This window comes from Scyliorhinus torazame, chromosome 1 (genome assembly GCF_047496885.1).
Source record: "Scyliorhinus torazame isolate Kashiwa2021f chromosome 1, sScyTor2.1, whole genome shotgun sequence".
Taxonomy (NCBI): domain Eukaryota; kingdom Metazoa; phylum Chordata; class Chondrichthyes; order Carcharhiniformes; family Scyliorhinidae; genus Scyliorhinus; species Scyliorhinus torazame.
The window spans coordinates 21030429-21049772 of NC_092707.1; the positions used below are offsets into that span (position 1 = coordinate 21030429).

The 19344-nt window shown below is 50.0% G+C and overlaps 1 protein-coding gene across 3 annotated transcripts in view; it reads right to left on the bottom strand.

Annotated features, from left to right (window-relative positions):
- ydjc (YdjC chitooligosaccharide deacetylase homolog) overlaps positions 1-19344 on the bottom strand; it is a 118392-nt gene that overhangs the window by 83714 nt on the left and 15334 nt on the right. Inside the window, exon 1 of one of the 3 annotated variants that reach the window (XM_072474964.1) lies at positions 301-402. The exons of the other annotated variants lie outside the window; for them this stretch is intronic. The gene's annotated coding sequence lies outside the window, so the exon portion shown is untranslated. Of the gene's footprint in view, positions 1-300; positions 403-19344 lie in introns of those variants that run through there. 3 annotated transcript variants of the gene reach the window in all.

A 19344-nucleotide genomic window follows, 5' to 3' on the forward strand; every position in this document is an offset into this window, starting at 1 on the left:
CACTGGTCCTATCCTCTCCGAAGCCTCATTACGTTCCAGGGGGACAATGCGAATGAGGAGGAGAAGGGCCCCTCGGCCCTTCGAGTCTGCTACCCCCCCCCCCCGGGATTTTCAAGGTTTAAATCAAGTTGCCTCTTACTCAAACTCCAGCAGCTACAAACCCAATCTCTCCACACCCATTCCTCTTAGGACACCCCACACGTTCCTGGTATCATTCTAGTAAACCTCCTGGAGTGAGTACTACTGTGATTCCTTTCCCAACAGAAACTCAATATCATTAATAAAAACACACATCCCTACATTTCACAATTCATTCGCCTTCTTGCCGAGATAATTACACCAACATTCTTGGAGTCCAAATACCAAAATCAGCCAGACAGCACTCTCCATGAACTCCCTCCACTACGGTCCTTCACTTGCTGCCTTGAAAGGTTAGAAGCAACTTTAAATATCCCCTCCTCACATTTATAATACACACCACAAGCTTGATTTCTCAATATGTTGTTTGCTGTGTTGCAACTATCCTCTGATTCTTTCTTGGCTGTCTATCAGCAAGTATGACTCAGTGAGTAGCACTCTCGCTGCGTCAGAGGGGTTGATCGTTCAAGTCCCATTCCAGACTCTCGCGCACATAAACTTGGGCTGACACTTCAGTGCCCGCACCGAGTGAATGGTGCACGGTGACAGGTGCTCTCTTTTTGAATGGGATGACGAATCGAGGACCCTGCAGCCCACTCAGCTGGGTGTGAAAACCCCCATGCCGTTGCTTTGAAGAGCAGGAGAATGATCACTCTTGTCCTGGCCAATATTCAACTCCCAAAATCAACATCACAAAAATAAAATATCTGGTCATTATCACACTGTGTGCAAATGTGGCGCCACGTTTTCTAAATTAAAACAGTGACGACACTGCCAGTCTTTCATTGACGACGAGGTATTTGGGACATTGAGTTTATGAAAAAGATGTGTTTGCGAAAGGCGATACACAACAGCATTGCAAGGGAATTATGTTTGGCATTCAATTGTGCTAAATGTTTTAATATTCAAAGACATTGTGTTCAAGGGCAGCACGGTAGCATTGTGGATAGCACAAATGCTTCACAGCTCCAGGGTCCCAGGTTCGATTCCGGCTTGGGTCACTGTCTGTGCGGAGTCTGCACATCCTCCCCGTGTGTGCGTGGGTTTCCTCCGGGTGCTCCGGTTTCCTCTCACAGTCCAAAGATGTGCAGGTTAGGTGGATTGGCCGTGATAAATTGCCCTTAGTGTCCAAAATTGCCCTTAGTGTTGGGTGGGGTTACTGGGTTATGGGGATAGGGTGGATGTGTGGACCTTGGGTGGGGTGCTCTTTCCAAGAGCCGGTGCAGACTCGATGGGCCGAATGGCCTCCTTCGGCACTGTAAATTCTATGATTCTATGATTCTATGAATTCTCGTCGTGAGTAATCATGTTGACATTCCATTTTTGCAAATACTGAGACCACAAAGTGTCCTCAAGGTGGGTAACCGAGGGGGTGGTCCGACCCTTTACCGCAGCTACATCCGCGGCCGGGTGTCCCTTCCGTGTCCATTGGGCACCACAGGGATGGGAGGGGGGGATGCCTTATAATCACATATTAGTTTGATGGTGGAAGTTTAATTTGTGATTTGTTTTTAAGGCAGCGTCCCTTTAAGGGGCGGCCCCTTTTACGTTGTCGGCTCAGTTTGTTTGATTTAGTCTAATTGGTTTCACACAAAATAGTTCAGTCCCAACCATGAGACAGAAGAGTGTCCTTAAGATGATTAGTTGCACGCACATTAAACTGCTCATGTCTGTATAACAAATCTAGGACCCGGTGTGAGGTTACAAATGCTAAAACATGATTACAAACCTTCCGAATGCAATTAAGATCAGGAGTAAATAAGAAGCTAAGTGGATCCTTGCTCGAGTCACAACCCTCGGATAGCTCCGACTAAATTAATTTCATCGATTGCCCATAACTTTCTTAGAGTGGCAATCTCAGGCGGATTTCCACTCGCGACAGATTTACCCACATTGTTATTCCAAAGCCCCCCCCCATCTCGCCAAACCTTCCTCAGGCTGGGTGACACCGCAGCAGCGAAGCACGCCCCCAGCTGCATTGGGGTCGAGCAACTGGGGGCGGAGAGAGGAAAGTCTTGACCCATTTGTACGGCTTTAGCTTCTGTCAAGGAGAGGCATAAAAGAACCTCACGGGAGAAGTGGACCGTCGGGTTGGACTGGGAGGGGGAGGGTCAGTCCAGGTGTGTGGCGGGGGATGGGAAGGTGTCCTGTGCAAGGATGGGTCTTTTTAACTAGTGGAGTCGGAGTAATCATCAGGGTAAAACTGGCAGAACCATCTAAAGTTAGCAATTTATGATGTTGGATGGTTCTTAGCCCAGTGCAGTTTTGGGAGGAAGTTAGCATTTGAGGGTAATTGCCAAGTAACCTCTTACGTGGGATCGTCCTGGAGGGATTCCCCAGCACATCATTAGGGTAACCCCTAAATGCGACGCTGGGGAACCAGGAAGTCATGTGGCAAGTAAAATATTACATCATCCCTGGGAAAGGCCAGGACTAATTTGATCACATTAAATACAAATTAAATCACACCGAGGCCCAGGTGCTGGACACTGTATAAAAGTGAGCCATAAACCCTCGTCACAGCAGAGAACAAGACCATCACAAAAGGACAGTCTCGCAGCAACGCAGAACTACAAACAAGACTACAGAACTCTGGTACGGCCGCATTTGGAGTATTGCGTACAGTTCTGGTCACCGCATTATAGGAAGGACGTGGAGGCTTTGGAGCGGGTGCAGAGGAGATTTACCAGGATGTTGCCTGGTATGGAGGGAAAATCTTATGAGGAAAGGCTGATGGACTTGAGGTTGTTTTCGTTGGAGAGAAGAAGGTTAAGAGGAGACTTAATAGAGGCATACAAAAGGATCAGGGGGTTGGATAGGGTGGACAGTGAGAGCCTTCTCCCGCGGATGGATATGGCTGGCACGAGGGGACATAACTTTAAACTGAGGGGTAATAGATATAGGACAGAGGTCAGAGGTAGGTTCTTTACGCAAAGAGTAGTGAGGCCGTGGAATGCCCTACCTGCTACAGTAGTGAACTCGCCAACATTGAGGGCATTTAAAAGTTTATTGGATAAACATATGGATGATAATGGCATAGTGTAGGTTAGATGGCTTTTGTTTCGGTGCAACATGGTGGGCCGAAGGGCCTGTACTGCGCTGTATCGTTCTATGTTCTATATGTTCTATGTTCTATGTTCTAAGACCACATGACAAGCCCTCGGGTGCGCTGCTGACCAGAATGAAAAACGCTTGCAGTGAGCTGCAAACTACTGCCTGGTTTGTTAAGTTTTAGGTTTAATAAATTCTGCTGAATTGAACTAAATTCACTTTCTTTTTTTGTCTCATCCCCGAAACTGGTCTAAAATGTACAATTTGGCGACCACGGCAGGGCAAGACTATAATAATGATCTTTATTATTGTCACAAGTAGGCTTACATTAACACTGCAATGAAGTTACTGTGAAAATCCCCTCGTCTCCACACTCCGGCGCCTGTTCGGGTACACAGGGGGAGAATTCAGAATGTCCAATTCATCTAACAGCACGTCTTTCGGGACTTGTGGGAGGAAACCGGAGCATCCGGAGGAAACCCACGCAGACACGGGAAGAACGTGCAGACTCCGCACAGACAGTGTCCCAAGCCGGGAATCGAACCTGGGACCCTGGTGCCGTGAAGCAACAGTGCTAACCACTGTGCTACCGTGCCGACTAAGACGGAGACTGTTTTGGCCTCGCAACAAAGGATCTCGGTGTCGTAATTCTGGCCAGCATTCACGTCAGGAAGGAGGTGCAGAGAGTCAGTGCAAGACATGCCAGTAATTGAAGATGTTTTACTGAACGCAACAACCTGTCGTATGGTATCTCATGATGGGGTGGCACGGTGGCGCAGTGGTTAGCACCGCAGCCACGCTGAGGACCCGGGTTCGATCCCGACCCCGGGTCACTGTCCATTTGGTTTGCACATTCTCCCCGTGTTTGCGTGGGTCTCACCCTCACAACCCAAAGATGTGCAGGCTAGGTGGATTGGCCACGCAAAATTGCCCCTTCATTGGGAAAAAAATAATTGGGTACTCTAAATTTTTGAAAAAGGTATCTGATGACATCACAACAACCAGAGGGGGAAATCAGACAAAGTTACCTGATCAGGGGGATTAAGGAGCTGTTAGTGGGAAGCTTCACCAATGCAAGCACATGCCCCTGCAAGCAGAAGCTGTGATTATCTAGCAACAGATGATGTCTCAAAGTCCAAGGTGGAGAAGATTCTTTCCTTACGGTCTATGGAGCCTTCCAGAATGCTCAAAGAGATGGTGTGTTCATAAGACCGAGGATCAGAAGATTGATCATATAAAATAAGGAGAAAGAATAATTGAAGCAGGGCGATGTCAACCTCTGCTCGAGTGGCTGGCTGGCTCAGAACAGAGGACAGAAAGCTATGTAAAAGATAAATGAATTTATCCAGGGTGGTCTTAATGAGATGCAAAAAGGAAGAAAAGGCTGAGATAGATAATGAAGCTGAGAAAGCATCTGGTTAATAATATACCAAAGGCAAGAGAGAAACTTCCAATTCTGAACATTAATGACTCTCTTTCCTTGCAATTCATGTACGAAGATGAGTCTTACTGTTCTGCCCACGTTAGTAAAATAATTTAAAAATCTTTGTCGTCCTTTTACATTTGTGGTTTGTTCTTGGTGTAGGTATTAGTAGTGTAGCCACCTAAAATGGCTGATTCTCGATTAATTTGGCCAAACCCCGATGTAAAATGGCGAACTGAAAAGGCTGATGGGAAAATCAACCAACAGGACTCAAACGGACAGCTGCAGACAGAGCAGTGTATTCGGCTCTGGGGAAGTCGGCCCAGACCGATACCTGCAACCATTAGCAGCACATCAACCCAGCCATCTGCATTTTAATCGGCCATCCCCGGGAACAATTGCTACAAATTAGCAATTGAAAGCCGATCCAGACCTCTCGGCGCCAGCAGTGGCCGAGACAAAGAAAGGTGGACGACCACCCCCCGATCAAGGAATCGCCCCATTATTGGAGCATATCGAACCCAGTGATTGGGACCAAGTCCAATCACTTGGGACCAGGGTCAAGGTCCGCCCCGAGAGGCGGGAAGCCCCTGGGAACTATAAAGATAGGGGCCAAGTTCAGATCGACCCTTCTTCTCCTACTCGCAACCCTTCGACGAAAGAACAAGTAAGTCTTACTCCAGCGATCGCTACCAGATAGGTGTTCCAGACTATCGACCCGTACCAGCCTTTTTGAATCCCGCAGGCCAGACCCAATTCGATAAGCCATTCGTTTCCCTGACCTGGTGGGCCATCACCAAAGTTAAGTATTGGCCTTTAGTGGTAGGTAATAGTCTAGAAGTAGGATTATTGTATAAGTATTTATTGCTGTATATAATAAATGATCGTTGATTTAACTTTTACTAAGCGGTGTGCTGCATTATTAATCATTACTTGAGCTTGAACCACGTGGCGGTATCTGAAAGATACCTGGCGACTCGTGAGCAAAGGTGACAGAATTAGAGCTAACAAAACTAAGGCTAATAAGAGCAACAGTAGGTTTTGTTGTCGGCAAGGTACAACGTGTTCGAAGTGGGTATGTATAATACTCGGGAAATCAGGAACCAATGATGGGCTGAGAAAGTTATAGGAGCTGCAACACCTCACCGACAAGCATGATACCCGGGGTTGCTTCAGTGCCACTAAGGATTGGACCCAATACCCTAGGCACAAACTGATGTGGAATAAGGATTGGACCCTTTTGAAAGTCAGAGAAAATATTAGCCTTTGATGGAGAGAACATCAAAGAACTCCTCAAGTGTGATACAATCAATGATGAGGATGCGTTTGGGGAAATCCCCCAACTCCCCATCAAAGATGGTTTGGACTCCCAGCATGGATGAAGTCGAAGCCACCATAAACACATGAAATATGGAAAAGCTGCAGGAGTGGATGGGATTCCAGCGGAGATTTTCCAAGAGGAGAAGGGGGTCACCCATCATCTCCATCAGCTGTTCTTGAAAATCCGGGGCAGAGAAGAACTCCCTGCCAACCTCAGGGATGCTGAAGAGACAAGGTGAACCATGGGATACTATCGAGGAAGCTCCCTACTCTCCATCACCGGGAAGATCATTGCCCTGAAACCTCATGGGTTACCTTCTCCCAGTCTCTGAAGAAATCCCTCTGGAAAGCCGGTGTGACCAAACCGTGGAACAATGGACATGAATTTCACTGCCTGGCAACTTCAAGAGAAATGCCAGGAGCAACATCGACCCCTCTACGCGGTCTTCATTGATCTGACCAAGGCTTTTGAGTCAAGTCAATCGGGAAGTGCTGTGGAAGACCCTGTCAAAGGCTGGCTGTTCAGAGAAATTCATCAACATCACCCGACTCCTCCACGACAAGATGTCATCGACAATTGTCACCGAGAGGAATGAATCAGAAAACAGCGGGGTCAAGAATGGAGTGTCGTCACCCCCACCCTCCATCTTCACCATCCTTCACCTTGTCAAGAACAAGCTTCCCAGTGGAGTGGACATTGACTACAGGATGGATGGACAACTGACTGTGCTGCCCCCCCCCCCCACCCCCACCCCTCCAAGCAAGATCCTGTCTCTCCTTTCATCAAGATCAATGAAGAAACCCTCCCAAACTTGAAACAGTTCCCTACCTAGGGAGCCACCTCTCATCTGAGGCTGTCATCGATACAGAGATCCAACATCTTATCCAATCCACGAGCGCCAACTATGGACACCCAAGAATGAGGATCTTTTAAGCCTGTGACATCTGTGCTGACGCCAAGATCCTCGTGTACAAGAACGTCCTCCAAACTCTTCTAGATGGCTCGGAACCTTGGACCAGCTACGGACACCATGTCAAGGCCCTGGAGGGGTACAATCAACGCTGTCTGAGATGGATTCGCCACATCAGCTGGGAGGACAGACAAACTAACATCAGCGCCCTTGGACGAGCCAAGAGCACCCACATCGAGGCCATGATGATCCAAATCCAACTCCGCTGGGCCAGCCATGGGATGCCAGATTTCCCCAAAGCAAATCCTCTTTTTCCAGCTGAAGGAAGGCTCACGGACAAAAGGAGGGCAAAGGAAGTGCTATAAAGACACACTGATGGCTTTCTTCAGGAAACGCAACATAGATGTCAATGCCTGGGAGACCCTTGCTCAGGAGATACCCATTGGATGAACCTCCTGACTGAAGGGACACCTTTCTTCGCAGATGGGAAAAGGAGCCCGAGAAAGGAATACCAGGGGTCTAGATCCCAAGGACCAATCCCACCTCCCCAGAAACACCGGCCGAGTGTGTGATCAGAGATACATGTCTAGGACTGGTTTCCTCCGTTACGCAAGGCCTTGCAGAACCCATGACCAGTTACACAGAGCTTCTTAGGTGGGCAATCATACTTATGTGCTTATCTCAATTTTAAGGAAATTAAGCTTTTCAAAGTTGAAATGCAAGCTGTGGAAAGCATTGCCCTCTAACCCTTCTGGTGTAAGAAGGTTGAAGGGCTTTGTGTAACTGTGGGAGTTAACTCAGTCCTTAGTGTTATTACAGTCAATTTGTAAAGTGCCTGAAAAAAGATAAGGAGAAAAAAAAAATGACATGATTTATCTTTTGTTGTTTAAACCATGTGCGACTATGTTCCGTGATTAGTTAAGAAGTGTTGGTTTGAACTATATCGGGAGAAGTACCAAGGTTAACTAACCTGTTGGGTTGTGAAAGTTAAAATTTCATTGGTGGGCCAAGATAATATTCTGGTCATTATGGCAAAGCCTGGGAATTTTTCATTCTGCGAATAACATTCACTCGTATATGAATTTGCTGCTTTGAAATGTTTAATGTACGATAAGAATCGGGGACATTTAAAAGGTGATTATTTAATCACCGTGGTTGCATTAAAAACAAAGTCAGAAGTTTGGAAACAAGTGGTGTTTATGGAAATGTATTATCGAGGTTTACGTGCATAGATGTATGACTTATATATTTAAGCCTCCGTGAATACCGATGGCCCAGGCGTTTTGTGCATTGAAGCACAGAATGGTGACCAATTGGACTAAAGGCTTTGCGCCTGAGGCTATCTTCCGAGACGGAGGGTCGGACTCTCCCATCCCGCCCAGATCGTGTTTGGAAGCGGAGAACCTCGCAGGAGCCGAAGGGTTGGAAATCTATGCCTCTATAGGCCCAATTCTGCAGGCCCATTAGCCACAGCCACTAACCCCATAACGGCCGCAAAATATCACGAGAGACCAAAGACGAGATTTGTGCCAGTGAGATTTCCGATTGCAATGTTCACAGGCCCTCCCCGATCAAGTGATCAGGTTCACACCCGGGATGGCCAAGAACCGGATTGGAATTAATTTGAGTCCATTTTAATATCCTGAAGACACGCGGGCGCGAATCACTACCGGTTTTTAAAATCGGGAACCTGGTGCCATGACCTCTGAGAGGGAGGAAGGTGCTGAGACCCCACCCCCAGCCCCTCTCCACCTTGTACCAGGGCGTACAAGGGGACAGATCCCGCTGGCCAGCTCCAGTGGGGGGGGGTGGGAGTTGGTTCAAAGGTATTTGGGGGCTTACCCGGGGTGGGGTTCACGTTTGGAGTTAGTTGTCCTGAAGCCTGCAGGCCGCATTGTCAGGAAATGAAAATGAGTGCTGAGTTACTCAGCTGTTAGCGGCATGGGGGTATGGGATGTCTGTGGGTGCGGGGCTCATGAGGGTGGGTGGGTGGGTGGGGGGGTGGGGGGGGGGGCAGGGGGGAGTAGGAGATGTGATGCGACTGAGGGAGGCCGGCCTAAGGGGCTGGTGGGATGGGACCCAGCCGGGGATGGGGGGGGCAACTATTTAAAATTCATCGAGCGGTTGTCCAGGAGTCTGAAGTGTAAAGGCCTGACAGCAGTGAGGTCTCCGGATGATGCAGCCTGAGTAAGAACGGTGCCTCGTAGCCTTGCTTATCCCTGCTTCAGAGAGTAACGGTGCCCTCTCATATTCCTGCCACTCATGCTCGTCAAACTAATTGGCCATCATGAATAACCATGAACAATGTCAGCTGGTGAAAACTCAGGTTTCAAGGATAAAAGGTCAGAACAACAACAAAGAACAAAGAAATGTACAGCACAGGAACAGGCCCTTCGGCCCTCCAAGCCCGTGCCAACCATGCTGCCCGACTAAACTACAATCTTCTACACTCCCTGGGTCCGTATCCTTCTATTCCCATCCTATTCATGTATTTGTCAAGATGCCCCTTAAATGTCACTACCGTCCCTGCTTCCACCACCTCCTCCGGTAGTGAGTTCCAGGCACCCACTACCCTCTTCGTAAAAAACTTGCCTCGTACATCTACTCTAAACATTGCCCCTCTCACCTTAAACCTATGCCCCCTAGTAATTGACCCCTCTACCCTGGGGAAAAGCCTCTGACTATCCACTCTGTCTATGCCCCTCATAATTTTGTAGACCTCTATCAGGTCTCCCCTCAACCTCCTTCGTTCCAGTGAGAACAAACCGAGTTTATTCAACCGCTCCTCATAGCTAATGCCCTCCATACCAGGCAACATTCTGGTAAATCTCTTCTGCACCCTCTCTAAAGCCTCCACATCCTTCTGGTAGTGTGGCGACCAGAATTGAACACTATACTCCAAGTGTGGCCTAACTAAGGTTCTATACAGCTGCAACATGACTTGCCAATTCTTATACTCAATGCCCCGGCCAATGAAGGCAAGCATGCCGTATGCCTTCTTGACTACCTTCTCCACCTGTGTTGCCCCTTTCAATGACCTGTGGACCTGTACTCCTAGATCTCTTTGACTTTCAATACTCTTGAGGGTTCTACCATTCACCATATATTCCCTATCTGCATTAGACCTTCCAAAATGCATTACCTCACATTTGTCCGGATTAAACTCCATCTGCCATCTCTCCGCCCAAGTCTCCAAACAATCTAAATCCTGCTGTATCCTCCGACAGTCCTCATCGCTATCCGCAATTCCACCAACCTTTGTGTCGTCTGCAAACTTACTAATCAGACCAGTTACATTTTCCTCCAAATCATTTATATATACTACAAAGAGCAAAGGTCCCAGCACTGATCCCTGTGGAACACCACTGGTCACAGCCCTCCAATGAGAACAGCATCCTTCCATTGCTACTCTCTGCCTTCTATGGCCTAGCCAGTTTTGTATCCACCTTGCCAGCTCATCCCTGATCCCGTGTGACTTCACCTTTTGTACTAGTCTACCATGAGGGACCTTGTCAAAGGCCTTACTGAAGTCCATATAGACAACATCCATTGCCCTACCTGCATCAATCATCTTAGTGACCTCCTCGAAAAACTCTATCAAGTTAGTGAGACACGACCTCCCCTTCACAAAACTGTGCTGCCTCTCACTAATACGTCCATTTGCTTCCAAATGGGAGTAGATCCTGTCTCGAAGAATTCTCTCCAGTAATTTCCCTACCACTGAAGTAAGGCTCACCGGCCTGTAGTTCCCGGGATTATCCTTGCTACCCTTCTTAAACAGAGGAACAACATTGGCTATTCTCCAGTCCTCTGGGACATCCCCTGAAGACAGCGAGGATCCAAAGATTTCTGTCAAGGCCCCAGCAATTTCCTCTCCAGCCTCCTTCAGTATTCTGGGGTAGATCCCATCAGGCCCTGGAGACTTATCTACCTTAATATTTTTTAAGACACCCAACACCTCGTCTTTTTGGATCACAATGTGACCCAGACTATCTACACCCCCTTCTCCAGACTCAACATCTACCAATACCTTCTCTTTGGTGAATACTGATGCAAAGTATTCATTTAGTACCTCGCCCATTTCCTCTGGCTCCACACATAGATTCCCTTGCCTATCCTTCAGTGGGCCAACCCTTTCCCTGGCTACCCTCTTGCTTTTTATGTACGTGTAAAAAGCCTTGGGATTTTCCTTAACCCTATTTGCCAATGACTTTTCGTGACCCCTTCTAGCCCTCCTGACTCCTTGCTTAAGTTCCTTCCTACTTTCCTTATATTCCACGCAGGCTTCGTCTGTTCCCAGCCTTTTAGCCCTGACAAATGCCTCCTTTTTCTTTTTGACGAGGCCTACAATATCTCTCGTTATCCAAGGTTCCCGAAAAGTGCCGTATTTATCCTTCTTCCTCACAGGAACATGCCGGTTCTGAATTCCTTTCAACTGCCACTTGAAAGCCTCCCAGGTGCAGGGGATCGAGCGGGAAGCATAATTGTCGACCCCAGCACCTGCCATGGAGCATCCATTAGTCCTTAAGGTCTACACAAGCGTCCAGTTGATTGTGACCATGAGGGATGGGTGACGATTGAACCAGCTTGTCAGAACCCCCAGTGATACTTGTATTAAGGGAGGGGACAAGAAGATGGGAGGCCACAAGCCTCTGAAGAGGCAATTCCATAGAGCAGGGGAGGCCTAGCGATTAAGTGGCAAGGGTGCCAGACATCTGGTTGGGGGGGGGCGCTAGACGCAAGATGTGGGATTGGCTGTTTCCCGGACTCTCATCCCTCGCAGCTTTCTGAGAGATATCGGAATGGAGTCAGTGGAGTTGGCAATTCTGCTCATTACAATGGAGGAGCACAGACTCCAGCAGGAACCAACAGCCACACCCAGGGAGAAACCAGCGGCAGGAGGCCAGGGAACCGCAGGGCAGTCACAAGGGCCGGACGCAGCACAAACCGACCAGGGGGTTCGCAGGCAAAGAGGTAGACAGAGGGTTTTTACAGGACCGTCTGGGCAGCACGGTAGCACAAGTGGATAGCACTGTGGCTTCACGGCGCCAGGGTCCTAGGTTCGATTCCCCGCTGCGTCACTGTCTGTGCGGAGTCTGCACGTTCTCCCCGTGTCTACGTGGGTTTCCTCCGGGTGCTCCGGTTTCCTCCCACAAGTCCCGAAAGATGTGCAGGTTAGGTGAATTGGCCGTGAAAAATTGCCCTTAGTGACCAAAAGGGTTAGGAGGGGTTATTGGGTTACGGGGATAGGGTGGAAGTGAGGGCTTAAGTGGGTCGGTGCAGACCCGATGGGCCGAATGGCCTCCTTATGCACTGTATATTTTATGGTCTATGTTCCATGACCCAGGTGTCCTTCGTGGGGCTCTCGGGCAATATGTGCCACAGGAGACTCCGCCTCACCAGGGACACACTGCGGCTCCCGTGCGACATTCTTGCCAACCTGGCGCCACGTGGTGGAGGGCAAGATCCACTGCCTGTGGCCTTGAAGATCACGGCAGCCTTACATGTCTATGCCATGGATCTTAGAATCCCTATCGGGCAGAAGGAGGCCATTCGGCCCATCAAGTCTGCACTCACTCTCCGAAAGAGCACCCCATCCAGGCCCTACACGCGCCCCGGGGCTGGTTTAGCACACTGGGCTAAATCGCTGACTTTTAAAGCAGACCAAGGCAGGCCAGCAGCGCGGGTTCAATTCCTGTACCAGCCTCCCCGAACAGGCGCCGGAAGGTGGTGACTAGGGGCTTTTCACAGTAACTTCATTTGAAGCCTACTTGTGACAATAAGCGATTTTCATTTCATTTCATTTCATTTTTTCATCCCCGTAACCCCATCCAGCCTGAACACCTTTGGACACTAAGGGCAATTTATCATGGCCAATCCACCTAACCTGCGCATCTTTGGAGAGTGGGAGGAAACCTACACAGACACAGAGAGAAACTCCACACGGACAAGGCCGGAATTCAACCCTGTTCCCTGGCCCTGTGAAGCGGCTGTGCTAACCACTATGCTAGCTTTTGCAAGAGGGATTAAAGAGTCCCGAATACTATTTCTAAAGACCGTCTGGATCTGAGCCAGGAAAAGGTTAAAAAAAAAACCTGTGCTTTTATTCCTAATTCCCCCCCTAATTCTTTCACAGGATCGTAGGACTGAGGACGAGTTGGCCTTTGTTGGCATCGCTGGCAAGGCTGGCATTTACTGTTCATCTCTAATTACCCTCGAGAACTTGGAGACTGGAGGGGAAAAAAAGTATTATTCTATAAATTATCTCATCTGAACTCTAATGGAAGCGCTCAATGTTGACAGGGAAGGGCAGAAAACAAAATCCCCCCCCCCCCCCCCCCCCCACACAAAACAACAACAACAACAAAATACCTCGACACAGCTTCACACAAACCTGTACCTCAATCTCCACATTTTGGGAGAGCTGTTGGAACGAGTAGAGGCTTTGGAGAGAGTACAGAAAAGGTTTACCAGCATGTTGCCTGGTATGGAGGGTATTAGCTATGAGGAGAGATTGAATAAACTGGGATTGTTCTCCCGAGAGACGGAGGGTGAGGGGGCGACCTGATAGAAGTTTATAAAATTATTAGCGGTATAGATAGGGTGAACAGTTGGAGGCTTTTTCCCAGGGCGGAAATGACAATTATAAGGGGGCACAAGTTCAAGGTGAGGGGGGAAAGGTTCAGTGGAGACGTGCAGGGGAAGGTTTTTACACAGAGGGTGGTGGTGGCCTGGAATGCACTGCCAGGTGAGGTGGTTGAGGCAGATACATTAGCGACGTTTAAGACTTATCTGGATAGGCACATGAACAGATCGGCTATAGAAGGATATAGGCGGTTAGTCTAGATAGGACACTGATCGGTGCAGGCTTGGAGGGCCGAAGGGCCTGTTCCTGTGCTATATTGTTCTTTGTTCTGAGTGTAAAACGTGTCACATTGCACAATGAGAAGTATACAGGGATGGCAGACTGGAATGTTCCGTGTGAATGCAGCAGGGAAACACATCAATGATTATGCAGCTCTTGCTATGAAATAGTCCCATATTGTGAAAAAGGTTCCACGTAATTGAGTATAAGAATTGGCAAGTCATGTTGCAGCTGTATAGAACCTTAGTTAGGCCACACTTGGAGTATAGTGTTCAATTCTGGTCGCCACACTACCAGAAGGATGTGGAGGCTTTAGAGAGGGTGCAGAAGAGATTTACCAGAATGTTGCCTGGTATGGAGGGCATAAGCTATGAGGAGCGATTGAATAAACTCGGTTTGTTCTCACTGGAACGAAGGAGGTTGAGAGGCGACCTGATAGAGGTATACAAAATTATGAGGGGCATAGACAGAGTGGATAGTCAGAGGCTTTTCCCCAGGGTAGAGGGGTCAATTACTAGGGGGCATAGGTTTAAGGTGAGAGGGGCAAAGTTTAGAGTAGATGTACGAGGCAAGTTTTTTACGCAGAGGGTAGTGGGTGCCTGGAACTCACTACCGGAGGAGGTAGTGGAGGCAGGGACGATAGGGACATTTAAGGGGCATCTTGACAAATATATGAATAGGATGGGAATAGAAGGATACGGACCCAGGAAGTGTAGAAGATTGTAGTTTAGTCGGGCAGTATGGTCGGCACGGGCTTGGAGGGCCGAAGGGCCTGTTCCTGTGCTGTACATTTCTTTGTTCTTTGTTCTTTGTTCTAATTCCTGTTCAAATTTGGTTTCACCAACGAGTACGCATTTCCTTTGACTTTCCCCGAGTCCTGGAATGATGATGCAATATCCCGACGGTAATTAAGGGAACATAAATGAGTCACCTTCAGATTTGCAAAGCTGTTTAGTCCAACTGTGTTGTATATTGGTTGATAAAGATTCCACTTGCCCTTCGCAAAGTCCATGCAAACCAAATATTTAACAGTCTATTTATATGCCACGAGTCTATTTGCAAATACCAAGAAAACACAGCAATGCAAGAATAAACAACAGCAACAGCTTTAGGATTATGGAATTCCACAACTAAAGCCTCTCAACCCTTCTATCATCTATTGGGAAGTCTCTTACAACAGGTCCGAGTACACACTCGCTGACCAATAGTGTCAGAAAGGAGGCCACATTAATCTAAGTACAGCATTATAACAACAGTGGGTTCACGACAAAAGTTGCTTCAGTGGCTGCTAAAGTGCTTTGGGACATCCTCTGGCCATGGAAGTTGCTATATAAATGCAAGTCCTTCTTTTAACTGACTATGTTAGCAGCAAGAAATCACTTTTTGTGGTTAACCAGAGGGCCAGGCTAATTCTCTGGGACATGGGTTCAATGCTATTTTTAGGTCGAACAAATTAATCTAAAATTAAACAAAGGCACAGATCTCGAGAGCAGCCCCTTAAAAAGGGGAAGAACAAATTGCAAAATAAACTTAAAAACATTAAACCTAAATGTGAGTAATGGGGTCAATAAAACACCCCAGTCCCCGCGGTGCCCACCGGGCATGGAGGGCGGGACACAGGTTCAAATCCCACCACGGAAGCTGGTAGTGATATTGGAGTTCATTGATAAATCTGGAATTGAAAGCTAGTCTCAGTAATGGACCACAAAACTATGATTGATTGTTGTGAAAACCCACCTGATTCACTAATGCCCTTAATTACCTTAGGGAAAGACACCTGCCATTCATACATGCTCCGGCCTACACGTGGACTCCAGAACTCAGCTCTCGATTTTTAACTGCCCTCCAGTTTAAGACAGTGTCTCACCACCGATGTCTCAAAAGGCACGGAGGAATGGACAACAAATTCTGGCCTAGCCTCATCCGAAGAACTGATCATTTAAAAGTTGATTTTTAACCTGCTGGGCCTTCAGGAAAAGTCCCAGTGAGGCAGAGGAGTGGCCGTAGCTTTCAGACAAGTGGCAGGGAGGGGTTTCATACAAGCCACAGTCCAGCCGCAGTCAGGGCGTTTTTTTTGTGCGTCATGATCGCCAGCCTTTCATGGATTGGCCTAGAGTCTCCAGGAATTGACAACCAATCAACCTCCAGGAAAACTCTGGGAGCAAACCCAGGAAAAAAAATATCACATTGCATATACTTTTCATTCTCTTCAAACACCTTGGGCGGGATTCTCCGCGAACCGGCGGGGCGGGCCGCAGCCGCGCCGAGGAATGGCGTGAACCACTCCGGCGTGTGGCCGCCCTGAAGGTGCATTCCGCACCTTCAGGGGCTAGGCCGGCGCCGGAGTGTTTGGCGCCACGCCAATCGGCGCGGAAGGACTCCGCGGCCGGCGCGGGTTGGCGCATGCGCAGGAGCGCCAGCGGGTGCTGGCGTGATTCCAGCGCATGTGCAGGGGGGGTTCTTCTCCGCACCGGCCCTGGCGGACTGTTACAGCGGCCGGTGCAGAGGGAAAGAGTGCCCCCACGGCACAGTCCCGCCCGCGGACCGGTGGTCCCCGATCGCGGGCCAGGCCACCGTGGGGGCAACCCCCCCGGAGCCAGATTCCACCCCCCCCCCCCCCCCCCCCCCCGGTCGGGGAGGCCGCTGCCAGCAGATTCATGCCGTCCCCCCGGCGATTCTCCGACCTGGCAGGGGGGGGGGGGGGGGGGTCGGAGAATCCCACCCCTTTTGCCTATCAGACAGTTTGACCAGGCTCAAAGAGCTGGGGGGAGGTATTGGGGTGGGAGGTTGAAGACACTATTATGACCCCAGGCCAGGCTCCTATTTTTTCTACGACCTAGTTAGGAGTTAGTAACTCTGGTTACAATCTAATGGCCATACCAGGCATGAATCTGAGCAAGCCGGTTAGATCGCGGGAGAGGCCGAAATCGGGAGCCACACCAGGTGCCGGTCAGTTTCCGATCTAACTGGCCCGCTCCCGTTGGAGGGATCCGGATCCCAGCTTGGTGAGAAACCAGGAAATCATCAATTAAGGCCAATCTCCATCGCATTAACCAGAAGACCCCCTTTCTAAAGGCCTCGTATGATCTAACTGGCACCCCAGTGAGTGGTCACGCGGGCCACCTATTTAAAAATGTGAAGCAAGCGCAATGGCTGCTGTAGCGATCGAAGGACGGGAGTAGCCATCTTGGAAAACAGGCAAGTCAGCCAGGGAGAGCTGGTGACCATCGTCGTCTCCCTGTCCGCTCCAGGTCCGCCTCCAGAGCTCCCTTCTCCCAGTCGGTGCCCATTGGGTCCTGGGGGTCACCTTGGGATGGAGGAGCAGCTGGATTGAGCTCCAGAGGTCCCGGTGTCATCTGGCACTGTCAGCCCTGGCGGCCTGCCCATGGTCTGCACCGTGATGTCAATGTCCTCAGCAATGCCCCACTGTGAACAGGCCATGCCCAGCAGTGCCTTGACAAAGTCCACCTGTAGTCTGGGACATGCTCCGCTGCGGTACCCCAGTAATACCCATCGGAGACTGGGACACGCTCCGCAGTACCCCGGCAATGCCCACCTGGGATTACAACATGCTCTGCAGCACCTCATCGAGGTCACCCCGGATGGGTCCTGCGGGAGAATGGACATGCGGTCAGTGAGAGAGGGAAGGATCATTATGTCTGGCGTGAACAACACATCTGTGACAGGTCAGCTGGGTGGGGGCTGGTGGATACTCACCTCTGCAGGTCAATCCCGACGTCAGTGACAGATCGGTCCTCGGCCACCCTCGCGACCTCCAGGACCCGGTCCTCAGAGGGGGCGAGGACTCTGTGCCTGGCACCCTGCCGCCCGTCTGGGCCCTTTCCCATCTGTTGTGGCACATCGTGTCCCGCGGTGACAGAGAGAGGGCATTGTGAGCCGCAAACATCGCGGGGAGGCAGCGGGGAAGGGGGGGGGCATGGCAGGGGACAGGCGGGTGCCAGGGTGTACCGGCACGGCATGGTGTTGGGGTGGTGGCAACCACATGGCCATTTTTGGGTGGGGGGGGGCAGGCGGTAACCCGGTGCCAGGGGGCCGATGTCACTCACCTGTGCGGCCTGGTGGAGGTAGTTTAGCTTCTTACGCCACTGGGTGGTGGTCCTCCTGGGTGGTGGACCTCCTGGGTGACGGTCCTCCTGGGTAACACTACCCGAGCTGACGGTCGTTGCCACTGCCTCCCAGGTGCCACTGGCTGCCCTGCAGCTGACCCTCAGACCCCCCCGGGGGGGAAAACAGGGTATCCCACCTGGACTTGACCTCATCCATCAGTCTGGCCAGGTCGGCATCTCCGAATTGTGGAGCTGGACTGTGCGTGGCGGGGCTGCGTGTTGTCTGGGGTTTGCTCTGCGGGATCGGGTTACAAGCTGCTCCCTCTCGGTAGCGGCGAATCAGCTGATGGGACAGTCTTTTCCACCGTGAAGGCCGTGGGACATCGTTAAGGCCCCTGACTAACGTTAGATACCGGTGACGGCCTCGCTGGGTCAGCCGTTGGGAAACACCCGGCTGTTCCTGCCCCCTACCGCACTTAGAAACTTTTCCGTTAGATCGCGCCCTCTGACGTTAAGGTGGATGAAATTCGAAACCCCGTTTATTTACGAAGAGAATAAAACCACAAGATTCGACAATTTTAACCAGGCAGAATTATTTTTACTATTTAAAAGTCAGCAAAGCAGTCAACACCATTTATCTCCTGCTCCAATATCCAGAATTAGCATGAGGCAAACCTGCGGTTGAACACACGACACGACCAATATCAGCAGCCCGCCCAGGTGGCAATGCGTCACCACGTTGTGCACGAGGAATTGATCGAGTTCTCTCAGCAGCAGCTCCTATTTGCCTGGAGACCTTCCTGCTTCTCGTTTGGCCCTCAAGCAGTTGTCAGGCAATGCGGCTGAGCGGTAGCGCACCTCCCCAGATTGCTCAATCTCTTCCCCGAAGACCGCACCCCCACCCCAGGATCTCATCACAGCGTGAGCCCAGCCTCCTGGCTGCTCGGCGCAGAACCCCCCCACTTTGCGTGGGCTTTCCTTTGCCCCGACTGTCAGCGTCCTCGAGCTGATATTGCTGCCCAGACACCTCGGAGCCCAATCGCCCCAGCAGCACAGAACCAGCAACCTCCTCCTGCCTCCTCCACTCCAGGCTCACCTGGGCAATGGCTGCTCACCATCAACTGCTGTTCATTCTGCTCCTTGACCCTAACGGACTTGTTAAATTTCCCAACAGGGTCAGCCTCTGTTCTTAGGCAGGGTTTTTAATGCATCAACCCTTGGGGGCTGGTTTAGCACAGTGGGCTAAACAGCTGGCGAGTAATGCAGAACAAGGCCAGCTGCACGGTTCAATTCCCGTACCGGCCTCCCCGAACAGGCGCCGGAATGTGGCGACTCGGGGCTTTTCACAGTAACTTCATTGAAGCCCACTTGTGACAATAAGCTTTTATTGTAACATGTTAAATGCACAGAATGTACCAATTTCCAACCTAGGTCACTCCCACAGGTGCTAACGCACAATGGCTGCGATCAAAAGACACAGACAAAAAAAAAATCCAAATTATAGATTCCCTCACGACAGGTCATACGATGACACCTTCAGTAATTTGGGTCCAGAGTTGGCCGCACGAG